We start from the raw sequence: 24,312 nt of genomic DNA, 5'->3' as shown, positions 1-24,312 counted from the left end.
GTCTGCATGGCAGCTCACACTTGTAATCCTAACACTTTGGGAGGTTGAGGCAGGAGGATCACTTGAGCCCAGGAGTTTTTGAGACTAGCCCGGGCGTCACAGGGAGACCTTGTCTCTACTGATTACCAAAAAAAAAAAAAAAAAAGAAAGAAAAGCCAGATGCCCAGGAGGCTGAGGTGGGAAGATGGCTTCAGCCCGGGAGATAGAGGCTGCAGTGAGCAGTGATAATGCCACTGCACTCTAGCCTCAGCAACAGAGTGAGACCTGGTCTCAGTAATATTCATAATAATAATAATAGAAGAAAACAGAATGTATATTGTCATAACAGTATTTTAAATCATATTTTTTCTAAATTATTTTATAAAAGAATTTTATAAAATTCTTAACAACCCTTTAAAAAGGGTTGTTAAGAAGAAGGAAGAAGAGGAGAAAAGAAAGAGGAGGAGAAGGAGGAGGAGGAGGACAAAATGTATAACGGAGATCACATGTGGCCTCACATAGCCTGGAATATTTACTATATGGCTTTTACAGGAAAATTAAAATTCTTTGACTTTCCAGAGGAATCTTTTGGACTTTTCTTTGCATTTCATAAATTCATGTTCAACATCTTCTTGTCATAATATTTATTCCTCTCATTCCCACCTCCATAAAAACTTAGATTTAGGAGATAACCCTGGTTTACATGTTCTAGTAAGATTCTGTGGACGAGAAGGGAAAAAGAAACTTTTGTAAGTTTGTAAAAATAAAGATAACTGAAAAAACGGGGTCTGTGGTAGACATTTTGCAGATAATATTTCTAATCTATACAATGCAATTTTTAAATTCAGTGTTATTTCCCATGTGACAAATGAGGAAAAGGGGACTTAGAATACCTGGATTTCTCCTACAAATTTTCATAGATAAACAATAGCACAGCCAGGATTCCAACTCTTTCATGTGCTTCGAACTCATTTTCTTTTTACTGTACTGTGTGGCCAGGCTACATCCTGAGCGTATTCCCATTATTTCTCTCATTTAATCCTCACAGTAACTCTTTGAGACAGGTGTTGTCAACTTGACAGATAAAGAAACTGAGGCCCAGAGAGGTGAAGTCATCTGTTTTAGATCACTCAGCTAATAAATAGCAGAGCTGAGGTTCAAATTTACATTGTCCTGACTCCAGAATCCATGTTCTTCCTATCTGAACATCTGGCTTGTAAGTAAAATGTAGTTATGGACCTATTTGATCAGAGGGTCAACTCTCAATGATTTGTTTAAAAATAAAGCCATGTTATTATTATTGTTTTAATTTCAAAGAACGTTAGGTAGTCAGATTTTTTCAAGTTATTTTTCTGATTTCCCTGAGCGGTGGAAAATAAGTGAAGAACTAAGGAAAGATATGGGGTTTCAGAAGAAGTGGCAACCAAGAGCAGATGTGGCTGAGATTTCCAATTCTTTTCAAGGGTCGCCATATGGCAAAATGATTAGCTTTTGTTCTAAATGGTGTAGCAGATTAGAATTATGACAGATGATGAATGTGAATCACAGGGAAAATATTTTGGATGAGTATAAAGAAATGATTTCTAAAAGTCAGAGCTGTCAAAATATGGGATAGTCTGTCTTGGAATGTGACAATATTCAGGAGAGGTAGGGTTACCAATTGGCAGGGTTACTTAGTGAAGATCTGATGACATTTAAGGCCCTTGAGATTGGATGATTTCCTGACGTGGCTTTGCATTCCTGTGTATTCATCACTGGATGCTTGCCTGCTAATTCTGCAAAATCTGGAATACATTTCCTACCAGTTGGCACAGGTGGCTTAGAAAAATGGAGAGCCAGGAAGGATGGATCTCTGTCTCAGTCTTCATCAACTATGAGAGTGTCAGTCTATAACACAAAAGGAAGAAGAAAATTAGTGCCAAATGTCATCAAAGAGCCTCTGTCGAAGTCCTAGACAAAAAAGCATTTTCAGTGTTCCTCTTTCATTTGTGTTTTGCTGTGTCTTTGTGCCTCAATAATCAGAAAAGAGGGAAAAAAACAATTGTATCAGGCTCTCGTTTGGAAAGAGCACAGATTAAAATCTAAAGTTTTGAGTAATCATTCACAGTATTGATCGTTTTCTTTTTTGGTTGGTAAGAGCAATGTTTATAAGATAATTATTGGAAGGTTATTATATTTTAGGTATTATTATTTGTGACATCTTATAGATAAGCAAAATAAAGTTAAGAAAGCTTATACAATAAAATCACACAGCTACTAAATGACAGAGCTAGGGTTCAAATCTGGGTCCATTTGTTGTGAAAAATGTGTTCTTATTCTCTTTTTATTATTGATAATCTCGTTCATCTGTGATGAGTCTTAACTTTTATATCACGTGCTTTGTTAATATTTCTCTATTGGCTGGTTGTATCTTTTTTGATGCAATGTTAAGAAGGAGGCACAGTAGGTCTCCTCTGTGTATATTTTTCAACCATGTGGACTGTCCTATAAATAGGGCAGTGGAAAGAACACTAGATTAAACACTCACCTTGGTCTAGTGACATCATTCCCTTTCCACCTAATTCTTTTGTCATTAAACTAAAAGAGTGTGTTAGTTTGTGTTCCCTGAAAGCAGAGTCTGAAATAAGTACCTTGACGGGAAGATTTTATTAGGAGTTAAACCTTGGAAGCAGGTGTGAAGAAGCGAGGAAGGAAGAAAAGCCAATAAAGAGAACAATATTGAAGTCACTCTTATAGTCAACAGGTTTCAATTCCTCTGGGTTCCCTCAGGAGCATCCCGAATATTTTCCAGGATGAAAGATGGGAGAATGGTACACTTGTGCATGTAGACCTGCCTCGTTTTCATTGAGTGTTGCCTTCGGGAGCTCCACTCATGTGGTGGTCCGAGAGCTGATCCTGGAGCAGAATATGGAAAAGCAAGGTATGCACTTGGTAGGCAATTGACAATGCAAAGGAAGCATAAACTTTCGTAGAACTGTCTACAGTAGTAGCAACTGAAATCAAAGGTGGCCTTAGGGGATATCATGTGGCACCAGTGAAATCTGCCACACAGAATTAAAATAGATGTGTTTTAAAATGTCTTTCAAAATAAAATGTATAAATCCATGCAATTTTTGATCTGGAGTTATACGCAACCACTTAATTTAACTCCCCATTTTTCAATGGTGAAAGTTAAGGTTTCAAAGAGAAATGATATACCCAAACCACCCCGTGAGTTAATGGATGAGCTGAGCCTCAAGCCCAAGTCCTCTGGCTCTGGCCCCTGTACCTCATGGTTCATTTCCTAGCTGATGCTACTAATGCCTAATTAATGACCACTTTCTTTCTGTAGCCTGGATGTCCTAAAGATGGTTATCTCCACTGGCTTAGTTAAGCCTTTTCAAATGTTATCCCAACAGAGTTGCCTTATCTATGTTCATTAATTCTTCCTGAGACTCCAGAGTAAGGGGGATCAGGATTATAATGAAGGGGGGGTGGGGAAGTGGGCGCAGGCAATTCCTTCTCCAGAACTGTGCGTGACTCACATTGTTCAAATCTATTCCTTGTAATCCTTTCACGTAGCCATTACCAGTTGCATTTGCATACATCTATTGTGCACAGCAAAGGCTCTGAGGCATTGCCAGAACATGAAATCCAATAAGGATACTGAGTTCCATCTTCTGAACTAAGGAGTGCGGTAATTAAAGCAGTATTTACAATGCAATAAAGGCAGAGCTAATTACTGGCAAATGAGATAGAGATGATACTCTTTCCCAGTGAAACTTAACTGGAACCAGCCTTTGCTATAAATCCTCCAACTGTCTCTTTTGTTAATTATAATCTTCATAATCCCCTTCTTGACAATATTTGCCTAATTTGTTTGCTACTTAATAGCAAAGAATTAATGGAAACTGAGGTAGGAGGGATAGAGCTCCAGATGACTATTTGGGCCCCTGAATCAGTAACACATTAGTAAAGACCTGGGGGCTATTGCTAATGACCTTAAGCCAAAATAAGGGCATTCTTTTGAATGCGCAGCAAGACCTGATGCTTCGCTAAGGCTCATGGGGATTTACGTTTGATATCTGCTTCCAGACCACATGCAGGATTGGCAAGTTAGGAGCTGCCTTTTCTACATCTTTGTTATTTAAAATACATCCTCAGTTAGGAACCTCTTTGCATGGTGCTGAGACTGATCAATATTTTCTCAGGAGAGGCCTTATCACTATCCCTGGTCTCAAAATGCTTGAGTTAAAAATTATTAATGCAGACAGGGGTCAGAACATTTTCCTGTAAAAGTCATATAGTAAATATTCTAGGCTATGTGAGGCCACATGTGATCTCCGTTAAATATTTTCTCCTCCTCCTCCTCCTCCTTCTCCTCCTCTTTCTTTTCTCCTCTTCTTCCTTCTTCTTAACAACCCTTTAAAAATGTAGAAGTCACTCTTTGCTTCCAGGTCACACAAAAACAGGCTATGGTTGAATTTGCCTGAACGCCATTGTGTGGTGACACGTGCAATACATTGTACATTCGTACACTCAGCCAAAAAAATACCCTACTTGGTGCAGAACCAGATAATTAAACGGTCATATCCCAACCATCTATTTCTGTCAGTGATTAAATTTGGGGTTAAAGATGTAGAGTGAGGGGAGCATGAGAGAAATATAACCATAGGACAATGATAAGCAAAATTATTTTTTTATATTAGTTTAGGTTGATTCTAGTTTTTCTAAAGTTGTATTTAAAATCAAGAAATGTGATTATCTGTAACTTTAAGAATTATTGTATTCTTTTCTCTGTTTACTTTCTTTCCCTCCATTATTTTTCTTTTGTGGCTAAATTCTTAGAGAATCAGATTTCAGGATCTGAGACAACGCTGGTTTTAGTAGCACACTTTGTGTGAGAGGAGTGCAGTGGTTTGAGGGATTGAGGGACAGGAAAGGTGATTTGGCATCAGAGTTTAACCATAGACTTGGAACCAAACGACAGTTCTATGGCCATACCCTGCAACAGAAGAATTGGTCTTAATATTTTGTGGAACAGGCTCACATATTTCTGGTTTCCCTTAACTAAAAGACAGACCAGCTCTCCAATTCATGTCACCATAGCTGCACTTCTCATACCCCACACGCATTTCTAAACTCCTCCATCGATACTACTACCCAGGGGTGGGGTAGGCCTATTTTCCCTGGTTGAAAATCACTGAATTATCCAGTTCTTAGGTGCTGGGTTTGCAATATGAAGGGGCACCTCATAGGTCATGGAGAATATGGCTGCAGGAAGAAGGCTTGGAAAGATGCAGAGCTCTGTGCTAATGGCATAGTTCTCTTTTTTAATTCCATCCTGTATTACAGCTAGAAGGTAATATTCTTGCTGCAGTATTTTCCCAGGAGAAGAGTAGGGGTAATTTTTCTATGTCTGTGTGCCCTATCATCCATGCTGTCTTGTAATAGGTGAGCAAGGTTTGAAAAATCACATCACTTGACAAAAAACCACTGGTGGCCTGTTCACGGCTCGGTGCAGTACGGCCTCAATGCTGTACAGGTGGGAGAGCTGGCTGAACTCAAGCAGCTCACAATGCTGTACAGGTGGGAGAGCTGGCTGAACTCAAGGAACTCACAGATGGATTTCTCAATGTGCGGGAAGAGTGAGTGGATTACAGTATAATTATTTAAATAATTTTGTCTTCTTATTTCTGAAGTGAGATTGCATCCTCATAGCATGGTGAGTCCTAGGTGGTCCTTCTAGGGCACTCCAAAGTCCATATGTGCTTCTGTGTTTCTCGTTTCTTAGGAGAGGGAAAATGTGGTGCTACTATGAACCTTCCATCTTCCTTCAATAATGGCTCAAGGGTGAGTGCTGTGAAAAAGATGTGGCTCTTAGGATTCAATGCCAACAATAGATTCTTATTGGAAAGTGTTACAGCATGATGTGAGGAAAGAGCATGTGTTTTAGCTCATGCTTCAGCATATGTTTAGATAATTGTGTATTTAAATCTCTTGTCTTCCACTTGCTAGCAGAGGAATCACAGGCAAGTTACTCAAGTTCTCTGAATCGCAGGGATTATAATGCCTTCCTGGCAGGGTGAATGAGAAGATGATTCGTGATCAGTGCTCAGCACGAGGCCCAGGCTCTAGTAGCTGGTCAACATGCCACTGCTATTGATATCAGTAAAAATAAATCAGATGAGCCTATGGATAAAACCATCACCTATTCACAATTCATTATTGGTTGCTGCTAATCAGTGATGAGATGGGTATTCTATACATTCCTAGAAGTACAGAGTAAAGCTCCTTCTTTTTGTCAAGGCCAGTGTCCTTTAGCATGTGGCCTTAAGCACAGAGTTGTATGAGGCAGAGCTGCACAGTACGGGGAACACACCTACTCCCAGGTCTGCCTTGTCCAAGGTCTATGTATTTAGGGGAAATTTTTCAATCCTAATATGCCTTTCTCCTTCTCTGTAAAATAAAGGTATCTAAACTTACCTTACTGGTTATTGTGAGGATTCTATGAGGCAACAAATCATTGGCTGCAGCATCTAATACATATTAGGTGCTCGGAACAAGCAGAATGTCTTTATTGTTGAGTTCAGAGTTTGTCCTTGGCAAGATTTGCAATGGACAATGTCTTTGACTTGGTTTCCTTGCTTCTTTGTACTTTTTCCTGTAGCGTATTGAGCTTTACTGTTTCGGAGGCACCCAAAAATAGTCCATTCACATCAGGTGAACGTAATTTCTTACTCTACTTTCTCTTTCCATCTGGTGAACCTTGTCTCTGTTACCATTAAAGATTATCTGTAACTTGTGGCTGAATTCTTAGAGAATATCTAACTAGTATTAATTTCAGTATCTGAGACAACGCTGGTTTTGGTAACACATTTTGTGTGAGAGGGGTGCAATGGTTTGAGGGATGGAGGGACAGGAAAGGTGATTTGGCATCAGAGTTTAACCATAGGCTTGGGACCAAATGACAGTTCTATAGCCATACTTATATGATCCCTAAAATGGTGACAATACATCAGGGTCAGGTGTGCAAAGTGTCTTTGGACATTTGAAACTAATACAGGGCCCCTGGCAGGGCCAGCCACAAACAGGGGCTGGACTAGAGTGGAGCACATACATGGGGCAGCAATTACCTGGGGCCACAGTAAGGCCACACAATAACACGCACTGAGATTGGCATAAGACAAACCCTGAACAATAAGCCAGAAGGAGGTAAAGAAGCAAAGGCTTTTTTATAGGATCTGTGAATTTCATCAGGCTCATTTGTAATGTTTTACAGGTCTACAATCCTTTATCTAAAACTCTTGGGGCAAATGTGTTTTATAATTCAACATTTTTCAGATCTTGAAAAGGTGCTAAAGTGGTACACGTAATGCATATTATATAACACCCCCAGCGAGGTCTGGGGCAGCACCACATTGCCAAACACCATTACTTTCTCAGTAAATATTCCTACTAATTAGAGTAAATTTAGATTAAATATAGCCTTATGTCACTCCAGGTCAGGTTTTTCCACTAAATGAGATCAAGTCAGGTTATATTTTGACACCAAATGAGTTAGGAAAATACTTTTGGTTTTCAGAAGTTTTTGTATCTTGGCATTGCTAAGAATGAACTGTGAACCTGAATCAGAAAGCAGACAAATTGCAAAATTATGGTCGAACATGAGTCAAGATAAAAGCAATTCTCACATTCTGTTATCCTTGTACCTAGGGTTCATTTCTTTGCCCAATAAATGTTTATTGAGTGACATCAGCAGGTCACACAGGGGCTACAAGAGTTGAGCAACACAGACAAAACCCCTGCCTTATATATGCATCTTCTGTCACAGGGCCAGGCACATGGACACTTATCCTTCCTCTTTCACTTTGCTTTCTTTTTTAGATAAAGGAACTACTCATCTTTACTTACTTTCACCTTTTCTGTGAGCTTTCCTGGGCTGATCCAGGAAGAGAAAGTAATTCCTCTATATGGTAGAATGTAGTACAATGTGATTTATTCCTTTTTTTTTTTTTTTTCTTTTTGAGATGGAGTCTTGCTTTGTTACCCAGGCTGGAGTGCAGTAGTGCGATCTCAGCTCACTGCAACCTCCACCTCCTTGGTTCAAGCAATTCTCCTGCCTCAGCCTCCCGAGTAGCTGGGACTGCAGACATGCACCATCATGCCCCACTAATTTTTGTTCTTTTAGTAGAGACAGGGTTTCACTATGTTGGTCAGGCTGGTCTTGAACTCCTGATCTTGTGATCCGCCCACCTCAGCCTCCCAAAGTGCTGGGATTATAGGCGTGAGCCACCGTGTCTGGCCACATGATTTATTCTTTTCCCATCTTACTCCACAGTTAAACTGAGAGCACCTGAGGAAAGGGAGTTTTAGAGATTGGATTACTAGTCTAGGGCCTTGAACATAGTAGCTGTTCAGCAAATGTTTGGTGAGCAAACATCTTGTCCTCTGGATAATTGAAATACATTCAAATTTCAATTTTATTGAATTATGTAGAAAAAAAGAGAGAATTTAGTCAATCCCCATTTTCTGACTCTCTGAATTGTTACTTTTTCTTCTGAATTATTAAGTTAAAATCAAGTAATAAAGCATATTTTTAGCATCACATACCAGCAGTGAATCACCAGTAGTGATAATTTTACCTTTTCCTCCTGTCTTAGCTCTACAACATTATTACCCTCTTGAACTATCAGATATTAAAATCATGTTAATGATCAAGAACTCTATTATTCTGTCTAAAAGTTAAATAATGTAATAGCACATTTGAAGGTTAGTGGCACCCATTGGTTGTAATTCATCAAGCACAAACTTAGCTCCTTGCCTCTCTGGATATAACAGCAAACTGTCTTGTTTTCTAGAAGAGTAATTATCATTATGGTATCTTGGAATATGCAATAAAATGTAATTTGGCTGACTAGGAATTTTAAGTTATCAATTAAAATTAAGAAGGCAGACTCCCTTACCAGAGGTAGGGTATACGGGCTGTTTACTTTGGAATAAACATCTTCTTGCTTTCCACACTTCCCTAATGTTTTATTTGGTTTGATTAGAAATAAGGGTCTGAGAAAGAGCTCAGATATGACATTTTGGGGTCTTACTTATTTGCATTTGACTGGCTAGGTGTTTGATATGGTTTCGATTTGTGTCCCTACTCAAATCTTACTGAATTGTAATCCCCAGTGTTGGAGAAGGGGCTTGGTGGGAGGTGGTTGGGTCATGGGGGAAGATTTCCCTCTTGCTGTTCTCGTGATAGTGAGTTCTCACGAGATCTGGTTGTTTAAAAGCATGTAGCACCTCCCGCTTCTCTCTCTATTTCTCCTGTTCAGGGCATGTAAAACGTCCCTCCTTCCTCTTTGCCTTCCACCATGATAGTATGTTGCCTGAGGCTTCCCCAGCCATGCTTCCTGTACATTTTGCGAAACCATGAGCCAATTAGACTTCTTTTCTTTATAAATTACCCAGTCTCAGGTAGTTCTTTTTAGCAATGTGAGAATAGACTAATACAGCATCTTTGGGCACTTAGCATCCAGGGACTTGGTTTTTCTTTTTATAGTGAAAGATAAGTATCTTCCCCTTTTTCCCCCAGATAGTACTGGACGTGGAATGTGATATTTCCTGTAAATTTATTTTCAACTCTTGAAAAGATAGTTATGTCCATTCAAGTGTGGATTGGAAATAATTTGAGATCTGCTCTGATACTGATTGGCTATACTAACTTAGGGAAGAGTCTTCACTTTTCTGTTTTCCGATTTTCTTATCATTAACATAGGAATAACATTTTTACCCTGCCTACCATGAAGCAGTGTCAAAATCACCTCTGCAGAAATTATAACTTAGATAATTATGACATTGAAAGAGATCTGACCTAACTCACTCCATCTTGCTTCTAACCTCCAAGCTTTCCTTGTTTGTTCCTGGGCGCGTAACCCAAACTAACTCTGGGAGGAACTTAGTTTAGAGTTTAACTTTGAAACAAAGATGTTAACAACATTTCCTGAAACAAACTCCCTCCTTGCCTGGGGACCAAACTGCTTTTGTAAGACTAACAAATTAGCCACAAGATTAGAAATTATGGTGTAAGAGTCTTGCAGCTGGAGGCTACAAGATTCTAAATCTCCCCAGTTGCTCTTGAGGATAGCATTAGTATTCTAAAACCTGAAATTGATGCTCGAGATATTTTTCAGACCCTACACTTGATGGATTAACTGGCACCACCCAGATGTGTAAACTGGCTTATCTGGTCTTGTGGACCCCACCTAGGAACTGACTCAGCACATGAAGACAACTTCAGCTCCCTAGGAGTTCATCTCTGACCTATCCAATCAGCACTCTCCACAACCTGGCCCCCTACTGACCAAATTATCCTTAGAAACTCCCAGTCTCCGAATTTTGGGGGAGACTGATTTGAGAAATAGTAAAACTCCAGTCTCCCATTTAGCCGGCTCTGTGTGAATTAAACATTTTCTCTACTGCAATTCCTCTGTCTTGATAAATTGGCTGTATCTGGGCAGCTGGCATAAAGAACCCCTTGGGTAGTTACACTGTTATGAAACACAAATGTTTGCAAAAGCAGTTTGTAAAATATCAGTTGCTGTGTTTTATATATATATATATATATATATATATATATATATATATATATATATATATATATGTGACACACACATACATACACACACACACACACACATATATATTTATATTTACTACTAATGATAAGGGGAGATTATTCACATCAAAACTATCCATGAGTTCATACTCATGAAACTGAGACTAGTGTCTATGTTAACTGGCACCAGTTACCTCTTACGTATGAGGTGCCTCTCTGAGAGACCATGAGATCTGAAGACCATCAGACTCCTACGGGAATTCAAATAGATTTTAATAGTCCAGGATGTAGATACACATTAGGTTCTCAAGGACACAAGTCAAGCACATAATTGAACAAAGACCAGGTTAACACACTCTCTAGAACTGCTTCCTGCAGCATAAACTATAATGGGAGACACTAGGAATTGATAATCTAATCTTGCTGTTTGTTAGCTCAGATAAGAATTTCTCATCCCACTAAGAGGCAAAGGCAGGATTTGTCCTCTGAGTCTCTAAAAGAAACTAATCCGAAATTCTGAGAGTTTGAAGTCAGATTTACAGATTGACACAATGAAAAAATTAACCAAATCTTTTTGAGTATTAAGTAAAGCAAAAAGAAATAAATCCAATAGGGGAAAAAAGATTTCGGGGAGTATTTCCAGAGACTTAATGCTGTGAATGCTTAGAATCATCTTGAATTTCTCTCCTAAGCTCCTGACTTTCAGAATTTGATAAATTGTAACGCAGCATGTCAGAGGGAAGCTTTTTTGTCTGTCAAGATTAAGGTAAATTGGCTTAGTCTCCTGTGGCTGTAGAAGCTCTTCAAGATATTAATGAATCTGGGGGAGAAGTTTTATTCTCAGCATTTTGTTTGCCTCCTGCCTCTTCCATGAATACTACTCTGCACTTTCCTATCTTGACCCAGATGTGAAATCACCCTTTCTCTTGAGTCACATAAAAGTTTCACTCAAAGAAATTATTTGGGATTCCTTTTGCACATCTTATAGGCTCTACCAGAATGTGTTGTGTCAGTTTAGTTATGACGAGGGATCTCTAATAGTAGCCATGATCAATGAAACAAGAGAAAAAAAAAAACCCTTTCTGTTATTAAGTAAAGCAAACCATAAAATAATAGTTTGCCAAAAGAAGAAATTGCATGGGATTTAAAGGTGAATTGAATTTAAAGGGAGTTGAAGCTGAAATCCGTGTTCTTAGAAGACTGTTGTAGTCAGAGGCTGAATTAGTTTAAAAATTTTCTCTAAAACTCATACTGGAATTGTATTGCCACTGTAGCAGTATTAAGAGATGAGACCTTTCAGAAGTGATGAGGGCTCTGCGTTCATGGAAAGGCTAATTATGGTGGGAATGAGTGAGTTATTGTGAGGATGGGTTCCTGATAAAAAGGATGAATTCAACCTGATTTCCTCTTTGTCTCACATGCTCTTTCATCATGTGATGCCTTTCCACCATGGGATAACTCTTTCCAGATGCTGGAGCTGTGGTCTTGGACTTTCCAGCCTTCATGAGCCAAATAGATCTCTTTTTTACAAAAACAAATTACCAAGTCTTTGGTATTTTTTTAATAGTAGCAGAAAATGGACTAAGAGAGATTGTGGCATGTGTACAAAGAGGTGCCCTGAGCATCCCAGCTTGTCTTCATTTTCTTCTGCAGTCACTTGTTTATTCAATGATTGGTTCTCTTCACAACTGTGGCTCCAAGCCCACCACCAGACCACTATCTGTGGGCCCACTGAGGACATTGCTATTTGAAGTCAAGGGCTTCCGCCAGAAGCAGCAGGGTCCACAGATCTCTACTTGGCTTGAACTTTGTGTTTCATTTCAAGAGCCACACATTCTTGGACCCTACTCCATCCACATCAGTACTTCAGACAGACTGATTGATTAAAGTTTCCCTAATCTTTCGGTCACCTTTCCAGACATTCACTTCCTCAGCTATGCCACAACTGTCCAAATTCTAGTTCCTCTGTTAAATTCTGTTCCCATATTACTTACAGCATCTTGGCTGATACATAGAGTTTACTGTAATCCTGGTTTCTCTCCCCTGAGCCCATTCTCCTGTTACTTCTCCTCTCTGATTTTCCTTTTTTATCTAAAGAACCACATAAATTGTTCCTTTTTTCCTAATGAAAAAATAAATTTGTTTCTGGGTCAGAGCTTTAGCTTTTTACTCCAATATGATGTCAAGGTATTGCCAATAGTTCAATTAATTTCCTTCTTTAGGGGAATGTGAGCATTTACCTGTGCTTTCATGTATTTGGAAGCAATCTAGGTACTACAATATTTGGGAGGAAAGGTGAGTTCTCTGTAGATGTGATTAAGTGAAGGATTTTGAGATGGGAAGATCATCCTGGATAATTTAGGTGGGTCCTAAATGGCATCTCATGCCTCTTTATAACAGGGAAGTAGACCAAGATTAGATGGCCACACAAAGAAGAAGGCAGCATGATGATGGAAATAGAGTTTGGAAACATGCAGGCACAAGTCAGGGAATGTGGACAGCCACCAAAATCTGAAGGAGGCAAGGAAACAGGTTTCCTCTGGGGCCTCCAGAGGGAATGTGGCCCTGCTGATACCACACCCTGATTTCAGCTCATTGAAACTGATTTCCAAATTCTGGCCTCCCGAACTGTCAGAGAATAAATTTATGCTGTTTTAAACCACCGGGTTTATGCCAATTTGTTACAATGGCCATCAAAAACTTAACACATCACTCTAATATTGTCTTCTGTGAGTCCACTGCTTGCAAGTCAGAGAGCCCGTATTGCTTGCCCTTGCCTCTGTGCCCTCACATATGAGGTTCTCCCTGGAGGACTACCTCCTCCAAAAGTGTCTATTTATGCAACTTCAATTTTCCCTTAAACATTCAACTCAGACATTACTGTCTTGGTGAATTCTTAACTGAGTCTTGATTTGGCTTGGTGACTCATCTTTTACCTTCTAAGGCCACCTTTATTTCTCTGCTAGAACACTTGTCATACTAAACTTTAATTATGCTAAAGTTAACATCTCTATTGCATCTAGTAGAAAGCCTCTTGAAGGTAGGAATTATGTTCTCTACAGTTCTAATTTCTAGCATTAGGATGACATACATTAAAAACACAGTAAATGTTTGGTGAATGAAAGAATGTAAGAATAAATGAGAGTGGATGAAGGAAGTGGAGAAAATAACTCATATTATATTTTTGATACTTACAGTTTGCTTCAGAAAAATGATTTGTTAGAGAGATGTGTACTGTGGAACTGAGAGATTTTCTTGAAATTGTAATTATCTCTGCTAACCAAGTCTTCTATTCACATGGATTAGAAGAGATGACTCAAGAATGAATTTGCTCCAAGGATTGACTCATTCTTCAATATATTATTTCATTTACCAAATACCGTGTACATTTAATTTATCAAAGCTACTACTGGCAAAAGAGAAATGAGTAAAAAAAAAATCTTACCATCAAGGAGTTTATACAATAAGGGAATACAGTCTATTCCTAGGTAATTATAATCAAATACTATATGCTACAAGTGATGTAGTGGTTCATCAAAAAGAAAAGAAATTCCCTGTAGTAACAGATCAGGGAAGATTTATGTAAAGGAGGTAGTTTTATAGCTGGGGTTTGAAAAAGGGACAAACAGAAAGATGGAAACCAAGTAGTAGACAGAATACATGTGGAATGGCCTGAAAATTAAAAAAAAAGAAGTAAGAGATTTTCTGGAAATGGCAATTTCCTGAATTATGACGTTCACAACAGAAGTATGGCTGAGGACAATATTAAAAAGATAGGCTGTGTGTAAATTATAGAAGAGAGTGAATGCTAAGTCAAGGAATTTGGATTCTACTCTGTAGGATTATGGGACTCATAAAAAGACATTGTTGAAATGAGTATTACCAGTATCATGTTTTCAGGATTCGAATCTACTGGAAGGGGAAATATACATGTTAGAGTTGCAGAGATGGAAGCAAGGAAGTCTCTAAAGAGATCTTTAGAGAAAGATACAAATCTAGTGAAAGAATAAGTGAACAGAGAGAACGGGACAAAGGAAAGGGATGGAGAAAAGGGATAAGACTTCGTGCTTTGACACTGTGCCTGAGGAAGACTTGGGGGCAAAGATTACCCTGGCATGTTGATTGAATGAAATTGGTTATTATTGAAATCATAAGGAGAAATAAGAAAACAAAATGTAAACATGATAAAATTATGATTGTTTACATGATTGATAAAACATCTATTAAACCTAATAAAAATTCAATGCAGTACATTGAGAGAGTCATCTCTCAATTGCATTACCATTACAAAACCATTACAGCTACAGTTTGGAATCATATAATGATCAGTCTTATACTGCCTTACAGAGAACTCCTAATTAGACTCTATAGTGGAAGCAGAAGAACTGTGTCACAGTACTCACCCGCCTTGACCAGGAAGCCCCAAAACCTGTGTCAGGTTATAGGGTATACTGTGAAGACTAGGACACATCAGGTTTTTTTTTTTTTTTTTTTTTGAGATTGAGTCTTACTCTGTTGCCCAGGCTGGAGTACAGTGGCACAATCTCAGCTCACTCCAACCTCCACCTCCTGAGTTCAAGCAATTCTCCTCCCTCAGCCTTCCGAGTTGCTGGGACTATATAGGTGCACATTTCTTTTGTATTTTAGTAGAGACGGGGTTTTACTGTGTTGCCCAGGTTGGTCTTGAACTCCTGAACTCAGGCAATCCACCTGCCTCAGCCTCCCAAAGTGCTAGAATTACAGGCATGAGCCACTGTGCCCGGCTGGGTAAGGTTTAGGAAACATTGGTTGTCCCATTCTACCAAAGACTGTAGTGACTCTTCAACTGGATCTGTCCAGTTGTCCATAACTTTAAAATTCAGGTTGGATCCTTAATATACTCAGAACATCCTCACCATCCAAACACTCACTTTGGGTTTGCCCTCGAAACCCTCTCTTGACACACTCTGGTCCCCTTCGGTTCATGAAATTTTGTCTCTTCTCTTTTGTCATTAAGTGGAACAATTCCCCAGCTCTTCTTCCTGTCTCCCACCTGCTTTAACTTCCGTGTGTATTATTTGACTTATGACACATTGTCATTTGGCTCCTCTTGTCGTGCTGTACCAGCATTGAGTCTTAATCCCGTTGTGTTTTTTTCTTGCTTTCATCTTTACCTAAAGCCTTTAAAAAAAAAAACTATTCAAATATATTCAATATCCAGCTCCCAACTATACTGTAACAATCAGCAGAGAAGCAAAGGCTAAGAACACAAGGTGACTAAATTGCTTGGGAAGGGAAAGTCAATATGTTTTATTTTGCATGCTAGCTCTGGAAAATGGAAGTGGCATTTGGAACACTGGGTTAAGAAGTATTTCTGTACTCATTGGAAAGAAGTACCATAATTGATAAAGAGTGTGTTCCTTGTGTATGTGAAGATAGAGAGATGACACTCATGCAGGTACATGCCATTCTTGTCCAAGAGGGCTGAAGGCAGATGTCTGAAAACAAACTGTGGAGGGTTCTTTTTTTAAGAGGTGTGATGATTAAATGTTACATCAACTTAACGAGGCTATGGTGCCAGTTGTTTCACTAGTCTGGATGTTGCTGTTAAGGTATTTTGTAGAGGTCATTAACACCTACAATCAGTTAACTTCAAGTAGAGGAGATTAACCTCGATAATGTGAACAGGACTTCTCCTATCAGTTGAAGTTCCTAAGAGCAAACAGGGAGGTTTTCTGGAGAAGAAATTCTATACCAAGACAACATACAAATCCTGCCTGAGTTTCCAGCCTGCCAGGCTGCTACCAATTTAGGCTTGTCAGCTCCCACAATTACATGAAAAAAATTCCTTAATGATATATACAACATGTGTTTGTGTGTGTGTCACACTTTTCCATCTTAATTTTTAAAAATATTATTGAGACTGGGTCTCACTCTGTCACCCAGGCTGGAGTGCAGCAGTACAATTTTGGCTCACTGCAACCTCTGCCTCCCAGGCTCAAGTGATCCTCCCACCTCAGCCTCCCAAGTAGCTGGGACTATAGGCACTCACCACTATGCCTAGCTAGGTTTTTGTATTTTTTGTAGAGGCAGGGTTTTGCCATGTTGCCCAGGCTGGTCTCGAACTCCTGAGCTCAGGTGATCCACCCGCCTTGGCCTTCCAAAGTGCTGAGATTACAGGCATGAGCCGCCGTACCTGACCAGTTTTCCATCTTTAAAGAGGATATCAGTTTAACATCAGTTTAAAGCATGGCAAGAGTTTTACTCCAGTTATCCCTTTAAAAAACAATAGTCATACCTGTTACAAGTTTGTTTAATACCTGAAGATTATTATTTTCTATCCAAGAAGGAGCTACATTAGGGATCAAAGATCCCTTTCATATTCCTAGAAGCTAAGGTGGTGCCATGTTATAGGAAATAGAATTTACTGAGCCAGAGCAGACCTTGTTTCTGCAAGTACTTCCTCTTGCCCTTGCCTGTGCATACCACACAGGTAACATTAGTGATAACGTTCAGAGACATTGATTAGATGAAATATGACAGATGGCTGACTTCCTTCCCTTCACATAAGGCATTCCCAAAGACTTAAATACCACTTGGCTTTTCTAGCAAAGTTTATTTTTTGTCACTCCATCATGTTCTTTCCATGTGACCTACAACAGCTGTTCTTTCACCTTTTACACCGTTTGTTCCTGAAAAATTAAAAACAATTCTAATTAAATGCTATAATGAAACTATCAATCTATGTTACTGATGCAGAACTTTAATGTAATTAGTTATTGATACCACAAAGCAGGGTTTGGTTTGGATGAGAGTAGGATGGGTGGCTGGCTCTGGGATTCTTGTAAGACACATGACCATGGTTGGAGACACATAAGTGATTTATTTGGTTGTTTCCCCAAAGGACATTTATGTTAATATGGTCCGTGGGAGATGAATAGTAATATTGTTTTAAAATATAACACAAAGTTTTGTGATACTACCAGTGAGGCCTACAGGAACAGAATAGGTTATTTTCCTTAGCCTTAGTAATAAATAAGTTCTATGGAAAGAGCAATTAATTTGAGAAATAAGTAGAAATAATAGAGGTATAACGAAGACTTTTCTAGTTTGGATACCATTCTTAATCCAAGGAAACTGTGATAGTGACAGCTTGAAAACTGAGACTATCTCCTAGTATTAATTTCATGCATTTCTTTGCTACAGTTTGTACATAGAAAGCATTCAATAATTGCTCACATAATGAATGCCTTAGTGTTTAGGGTGATTGTATTAGGCAGGCCAGTTGCATTTTCCACTGTACTGTATTAAATGGAAATACTAGTAATAAAAAATATGCCTATAAACACAACCTCCTTTCAACAACTCAAAAATATGTGCACCAAATGTATAAACAAAGAACTGAAAATCTATTAGCTTACTAAGATTAGGTCACCGTGTCCGCTAGAATGCAAAACGTGTCTAGCGTTTCAAATTTAGCATGTTGAAATGAACAAGATTAGTTTATTTTGCATAGAAATGTGATATTTTATGATTAATTATTTGTTTAATAACTATAAAAGTGTTTTGCATTGCAAACAACATTTAGTTTAACCAGTAAAGTAATTTATGAAAGATCACTTGTAACTTATGGCTCTCCAGGAGGGTATGAAAACCAGACTCTTGAGCTACTAATTTGGTTAACAATTCTTAGTTAACCAAAAGGGCCTTTATGGGGGAAATTGTACCTCGTTACTGTTTGGCTTCCATGATACTCAGTTCTGGATGTCAGAAGCTCTGCCACTGCTACCTGCATGAAACATGGTGCCACCCCCATCACAGCTGCCAGAATACCAATTGTCACATGCTCAGAAGTATGTGTCTATAACCTTCAGAACCCAGTATGCTCAGGTACATGGGAGTGGCAAAGTCTAGATCACATATGTGTACCCTAGTAGCAGGGGTGACTGGTGACACAAGTTCCCTACCTTGGAATGGCAGGCTCCCTGAAAGTAGACAATGACCAACATGTAAGAGATGTTCAGAGCATGTTGGTGCATGTTTACTACACAGAGGCAGTCCAGGTGGATGGTTCGTACACAGTATTAGAAGCTTATGGGTGCTCCATATGCTTGAACCATTTTCAAATAAAAGGAAAACTCACCAATCTCTAAGTTACAACTTTGTCAAGTTATTCATAACCTCCCAGACTAGTACAAATTTGCATTTATATGGTAATGAATGTGGAACAAAATGATCTAATCAATAAGAAAGTTTCCATATTGCATGATGCAGAAGACATACAAAGACATTGTCTGACTTTAGTGACACTTTCTCTGTGAAGGAATTTATCAACTGTAATTGAAATTAACACCGGATATATTACATTGGTTTGTAAGGAATTAATTTGCAAAGGAGTTTGAAAAAAAAACAAAACTAAACTAAATGCATGACTTACCAAGTTACCCAAGGGCAAGGTCAAAATGACCAGTTATTAGTATTGAATATATTTCACAGAGGAAAAAGTTTAACTTTTAATAGTGTGGTCTATTGAAGACAATAAAGATTTATCCCTAAGGATGTTTTAGGGCATACCAGAAAGTCAAGGAAAACTATGCAGTAGAAAAGAATACCTTTGTCACCAGTTTTTCTATTTTAAAGAGATTTAAAGTTTAGTTTTATAGGATTGCTTAGAGGCAAAAAGATCAGCAAAATCAGACTGTTATATTCTAATTTATGCTAATTTCTTCTACCTAGCCACAACTTTATGCTAATTTTCTTCTACATAACCTCACAGACATTTTTTCTTATTTCCTGGGAAAGTTCTGGAATACTAAATGATGTGTTTCTTCACCCCTCCTGATAATTCCATCGTCCTGAACTTTCTTATTCAAACAGCTAGGACATCCTGGGCTGTTGCCTCAGGGGAGGGAAGTGGCAAGCTGGAAAGAAAAAATAAAAAAGGTAGCCTGCCAATCTCTTCCTGGCTTTCATTCAAAGCCTAAATAGCTTAAGGTAATTGAGAGAGCTCCAAACACAGACAAAAATGTTTGGAGTAATATGAAATAGAGAAAATCTGCTTCACTTCCCTGCTGGCCCAGCACGCTTTGCAACCCCATCCCTTCTATGACCATGACCATCTTTTCTAGAATAGATTCACCTAAGCTGAACTCTAGGAAGCAGCAATATTTCCAGAAAATGCTTAGTCCAACCCAATGAGGTTCTTCTGAAGCCTCAGAGAACGCCCCAGAGTGTCCCAGAAGCTGAAATATTTCTCTAACACCAAACATTGCACCAAAGCCGCAAAGACTCTGTACCTGTATGGTTCACGTAAATGGGAATGAGGCACGTCTCTGTAGCTACCTATGGGGACCTAATGACCAAAGCCGAAACAGAATGAAGGACTTAGCATTAGATACCTATATGGAGACATGACACGACAGGACAGAATCCCCACCTTGACTGATGTAGCCTACACAAAACTTATCAGAACATCAGAATATGGAAACTTCCTCAGGGAGGAGAGAGGAAAAACATAAAATTGGCTGAGATTTCAAGACATTATCCAGATCTTGAAAGATAATTATGCTTCTATAGAAAAAAATAAAATGTTTCTTTGTCTGTCTGAACTGCAGACTACGATGCTACCTGCACAGAGAAATTAGAGAAAATGCTTTTACGTTGTTTTTGATTAGAACAGATTTAAATATGGTTATTTTGCTGAACACAAATGTATTTATTTTCCATTTATAAAATTAAGGATTCTACTTAAATAATAATAAATATATTTTCTTTATTCTCTATACTGGTGGAGTATGTGATTTAAAAATATTCACATGAATGGGAACAAATTCAAAAGAAAGTTTTTTGTTTGCTTTTTGTTTTTCTTTTTTTTGAGACAGAGTTTCACTCTTGTCACTCAGGCTGGAATGCAGTGGTGCCATCTCAGCTCACTGCACGCTCCACCTCCCAGGTTCAAGCAATTCTCCTGCCTCCACCTCCTGAGTAGCTGGGATTACAGGCATCTGCCACTACGCCCGGCTAATCTTTTGTATGTTTAGTAGAGACGGGGTTTTGCCATGTTGGGCAGGCTGGTCTCGAACTCCCGACCTCCAGTGATCTGCCTGCCTCAGCCCCCGAAAGTGCTAGGATTACAGGCGTGAGCCACGGCACCCATCCAGGAAAGTGTTCTTTCTGACAGTAGTAACTCCTTATCAGCTAATGTTTTAGGATCTCTTTTTGTCTCTTGCCATTATTGGCCTCTTGTTTTTGACTGTATTTTAATAATTTCATTTGACCTGAGTCTAATAATTTCTTTTTGAATGTGAACAAGGGGAAATAAATAAATACAACCACAGTTTCAAGTAGAAAAGTGTGGACATTGAAGATATCAATGCATTAAACTATTTATGTATTTAAGACCTATGAATAAGGTACAACTTGGTATTCTTATCTCACTAATTGCTGACTGTTCTTAATCCAGGTATTTTTATACAGGCTTAAGGGAAATATTTCTTTTGCCAGCTGGTGTCTTTCATCTAGGCTCAGAAGTCTTTCCAGGACTCACACATAATTCTGTCTCTTGTTCTTTGGTAATTTAGAATTTTACATAAACACACATACACTCTCTCTCTTTCTCTCAGTTTTTTTCTTCTCTACATTTATTCTATCACAAAAAACAAACACACAAACAGAAGGAAAACCCTCCAATTTTCTCCTTATAACTTTCTAGGGTAAAAGTCTACATTTAATTTGAAAATCCTTTACTCTTATCATACTAGCTTTCTCTCACATCTTAATTGAGCAAGAAGAATAACAGGGAAATAAGAAAATTCCATATCACTGACTACATACAATACTAAGATCTAAGAAAAGGAGCAAGTTTTCTCTCTATAGAACTAGCTGGCTATAATTTCTCTTCTATTCTTGATCTTTTAATAGCTTTTATAGATATTCAATTAATGAATGAGTTTATATGTATGAATGAATAATTGGGTTTACATGAAGAATAAATTTATTTACTGACGTTTGAGCTATAATACTATAATTTTCAACTCTTACAACTTTCTTTTAACCCAATCTCCTTTAAGTAAAAAAGCTTTCTGTCTCCATCCAGGTTTGCCCTGCTTTTAAAAAACATACTTAAATGTTTATTTTCAGAAGTTCCATGTCTACAAGCCACTGTGCTATGCCATGCCTGAGAGATGAGGATAAACAGAATCTCTTCCCTCAAGGAGCCCACATTCTTGTAGAAAAGATAAGACTTATAGACATATAACGATAATAAAAGTAGCAAGTAATAAATACCACAAGAAAGGTGCGGACAAATTGCTATGGGTGTGAAAGGCTAGGGAGATTACAGAACACAACAAGCTTTTAAAATAGATATAAAGTGTTCCCTTCAAAATGTAGATACTGTAAAACAGCGTGTGTATTCGTTTTGTGTGTCTCTTGAATATATCTGAATACATTATTATTCTCTTTGCTCTAGTTTCTGAAGATGGTTTACTGATGACTTTATGTGATACAGAATTTGTCTTTTCATTTGGGAAAGGCTTGATGACAATGATGCCCAGACATTATTGTTGCGCTCTGTGCAGAAGGTACCATTTTAATGGACCTGGTAAGTCTGAAGCTTGCCAAGACATAGAATGCGGTAACAAAAGGGATTGTTTTATGTGTAAGGTATTCATTAAGCTTGATGAGAACAGGTGGGGAAATAACTTTTTGGTATATTGAATCACACAAGTCTCTCTTCCAAATGCAACTCTCTTATGAGGGGACTCGTAATCTGGTTGTAAGATTTTCTTTTCTGATTGATGTTCATCAAAATTTTATAGTTTCTATTTGCTTGTTGAGTTTGAGGAACTAGAACAACGGTTGGCATTTAAAGACCCTGAATGCAGAGAGTATTTGAAACATACAGAAAGAAAAGCCTTTCCCACAGGAAACAGATGGGATCGTTTGTTCTAATGGGCCATGTGTTCTTGGCTGGCCTAAGTCCGAGTACGCTGACTCCCTGTGCCCGTTTGATTTATACCAAAAAGGAATTTCTTTTCAAGCAGAAGCACTTTGGCATCAAAACTCAAGTTTGGCTTCTATGATTTGTACTTGTTATTTTAAAATTATTTCTATTGTACATAAGCAAAACTTTGCTTAAACTAGATAAATTAATAACAGGAATTTATTGCTTATGTAATTAAAGAGGTCAGAGTGAAACTTACTCAGATGCAGATGCAGGGACTCAAAAATTACCATCAATTGTTGGAATTTTTATCGTCTCTCAGTAAACTTTGCCTCTGTATTGCTTTCATTTGCAGGTGCCATATGGTGGTCTCAGGTCTGACACAAAAGAGGCAGCTCCTGCCATGTCCTGAGATGCACTTATTGGCCCAAAGTGGATCATATGTGCATAATTCATGAACAAATCACAGTGGCAAGGAAATGCCTTTTGCCGATTGGCTCAGACTGTGGTACATTCCTCATCTAGAAACAGTAGTAGTGCCCCACCCAAAAGTTCACAACTGAGAATGAGAGAAGGGTAGGGAGTGATCGGAGAAAAGTAAAGGTCCAATTGCAGTATTTTGGAGGCCTTGCTACTTTTTAACCTAGAACAGATGCTTGCCAGATGGCAAGTAGGCCCAAGGACCTATCCACATACACAGAGTTATTAAGAACCACAAAAATCTCAAGCCAAACTTGAGTTACAGCGATGTGAATATGTGTGTGTGTGTGTGTGTGTGTGTGTATGTCTACACAGAGTGGGGGGAGATAAGTATTATACATAGTGGATAGGAAAATCCTGAAAAGAGATATATATGTATTTAAAGGAATATCTATCTATCTATATGTCTATCTATAAATTATAGCAAGTTAGTTCTATTGAGAGGAAAACTTTCTCCTATTTTTTAGATGTTAGTATTTTATGCAGTCAGTGATATCATGGAATTTTGTTATTTTCTGTTACTTGCTCAATGAAGATACAAGAGAAAGGTACTATGATAAGAGTAAAAGATTTTCAAATTAAGTGTAGCTTTTACCCTAGCATGTTCTAAGAAAGAAATCAGAGGGTTTTCCATCGGTTTGTGTGTGTGTGTGTTTTTTTGTGGTAGAACAAATAAATAAATAAGTAAATTTAAAGGGATATATAGATATCCATTTAAATACATATATATCTCCTTTCAGAATTTTTCTATCAAACATGTATGCATATTTCTCTCCTATCACTCTGTATACACATACATACACAAACATATCCACATTTAGAAATAAATATATCTATATAATGATAGAAGTACATCTATATGTAGATAAAATTATATCTATATACAGATAGAAATATATATGTATTTCTTCTACAAAATATTTGAATAATAGTTTAGTAACACAAAGTATGTATGCTTTTACATACATATATAAAATAATATTATTTATGTGTATTTCCAAAATATTTAATATTACAACATTTTAATATTTTTTGCTTATCTCAATTTTCTTACATATATCCAATCATCTATAGTAAATAAAATAGCGATTTTATAACTATGTAATTGAAATAAACAAAATCACAATGTTACTAAACAATTATTTGAAGTAAATCTTTGTTTTCCTCAATTTATTTGCGTATAAAACCCAGCATAAATCTGATAATTAATGTAATTCATACTTAGGAGATGCTGAGAAGAAGATGTGCCATACTGAGCTGTAGCCTTCTCTGAGCTCCCTACTTGCCACCCTACTAGGCAGAAGTAAAGCCACCTCCCTTTTTTCCTCTATGAATTATT

At 38.0% G+C, this 24,312-nt stretch overlaps 1 long non-coding RNA gene across 5 annotated transcripts in view; it reads right to left on the bottom strand.

The window, feature by feature from the left end:
* Nucleotides 1–24,312, bottom strand: part of LOC108522963 (uncharacterized) — a 104,486-nt gene that overhangs the window by 16,547 nt on the left and 63,627 nt on the right. For all 5 annotated transcript variants that reach the window (XR_001883655.1, XR_001883656.1, XR_001883654.1 and 2 more), the window contains 3 exons: nt 15,481–15,730; nt 2,610–2,874; nt 1,782–1,866 (listed from right to left, as the gene is read on the bottom strand). This is a non-coding gene — a long non-coding RNA (uncharacterized LOC108522963). The remainder of the gene's footprint in view (nt 1–1,781; nt 1,867–2,609; nt 2,875–15,480; nt 15,731–24,312) is intronic.

Source organism: Rhinopithecus bieti, unplaced genomic scaffold, assembly GCF_001698545.2.
Source record: "Rhinopithecus bieti isolate Rb0 unplaced genomic scaffold, ASM169854v2 scaffold_65275, whole genome shotgun sequence".
Lineage (NCBI taxonomy): Eukaryota > Metazoa > Chordata > Mammalia > Primates > Cercopithecidae > Rhinopithecus > Rhinopithecus bieti.
The sequence above is the reverse complement of the archived record's forward strand: the minus strand, read 5'-3'. Positions and strand labels throughout refer to the sequence as shown.